The 1049-nt window shown below is 46.5% G+C and overlaps 6 non-coding genes across 6 annotated transcripts; all 6 read left to right on the plus strand.

The window, feature by feature from the left end:
• The first annotated feature begins 19 nt into the window (after positions 1-19).
• On the plus strand, positions 20-91 carry Pmar_PMAR029413. Its single transcript has one exon. It is a non-coding gene; the product is annotated as a tRNA-Ser (tRNA).
• A 102-nt stretch (positions 92-193) lies between these two features.
• Pmar_PMAR029414 lies at positions 194-265 on the plus strand. Its single transcript has one exon. It is a non-coding gene; the product is annotated as a tRNA-Thr (tRNA).
• Positions 266-367: 102 nt separating this feature from the next.
• On the plus strand, positions 368-439 carry Pmar_PMAR029415. Its single transcript has one exon. It is a non-coding gene; the product is annotated as a tRNA-Ile (tRNA).
• A 102-nt stretch (positions 440-541) lies between these two features.
• Pmar_PMAR029416 lies at positions 542-613 on the plus strand. The gene has a single exon. It is a non-coding gene; the product is annotated as a tRNA-Thr (tRNA).
• A 102-nt stretch (positions 614-715) lies between these two features.
• Pmar_PMAR029417 lies at positions 716-787 on the plus strand. The gene has a single exon. It is a non-coding gene; the product is annotated as a tRNA-Thr (tRNA).
• A 102-nt stretch (positions 788-889) lies between these two features.
• Pmar_PMAR029418 lies at positions 890-961 on the plus strand. The gene has a single exon. It is a non-coding gene; the product is annotated as a tRNA-Thr (tRNA).
• Positions 962-1049: the final 88 nt, after the last annotated feature.

Here is a 1049-nt window from a genome sequence, read left to right on the forward strand (position 1 = left end):
TTATGCTCTTATTTTGTGTGCCACTTTAGCTTAGTGGCAGAGCGTCTGCTTTGAAAGCAGAAGGTCGTCAGTTCAATCCTGGCAAGTGGCTTATAGCACCATAAATTTCTGGTCTGGTACGAGAACCAGGGGCAGGATGGCCCATTCTGTGAACGGGACAGGAAAATTATTGATTCATATACTTAATCTGTGCGTCACTTCAGCTTAGTGGTAGAGCGTCTGCTTCGTAAGCAGAAGGTCGTCAGTTCAATCCTGGCAAGTGGCTTACAGCAGCATTAGGCTCTAGTCGGGTATGAGGAGCAGGAGCAGGTTTGCTCACTCCGCAAAGGATACAGGAAGATTATTGATTTATGCAGTTATTTTGTGTGCAACTTTAGCTTAGTGGCCGAGCGTCTGCTTTATAAGCAGAAGGTCGTCAGTTCAATCTTGGCAAGTGGCTTATAGCACCATAAATTTCTGGTCTGGTACGGGAAGCAGGAGCATGTCAGCTCACTCCGCAAAGGATACAGAAAGATTATCGATTTATGTACTTATTCTGTGCGCCACTTTAGCTTAGTGGCAGAGCGTCTGCTTTGTAAGCAGAAGGACGTCAGTTCAATCCGGGCAAGTGGCTTATAGCACCATAAATTTCTGGTCTGGTACGAGAACCAGGAGCAGGATGGCCCATTCTGTGAACGGGACAGGAAAATTATCGATTCATATACTTAATCCGTACGCCACTTTAGCTTAGTGGTAGAGCGTCTGCTTCGTAAGCAGAAGGTCGTCAGTTCACTCCTGGCAAGTGGCTTACAGCAGCATTAGGCTCTAGTCGGGTGTGAGGAGCAGGAGCAGGTTTGCTCACTCCGCAAAGGATACAGGAAGATTATTGATTTATGCACTTATTTTGTGTGCCACTTTAGCTTAGTGGCAGAGCGTCTGCTTTGTAAGCAGAAGGTCGTCAGTTCAATCCTGGCAAGTGGCTTATAGCACCATAAATTTCTGGTCTGGTACGAGAACCAGGGGCAGGATGGCCCATTCTGTGAACGGGACAGGAAAATTATTGATCATAT

This window comes from Perkinsus marinus (assembly GCF_000006405.1).
Source record: "Perkinsus marinus ATCC 50983 genomic scaffold scf_1104296931234, whole genome shotgun sequence".
NCBI classification, from domain to species: domain Eukaryota; phylum Perkinsozoa; order Perkinsida; family Perkinsidae; genus Perkinsus; species Perkinsus marinus.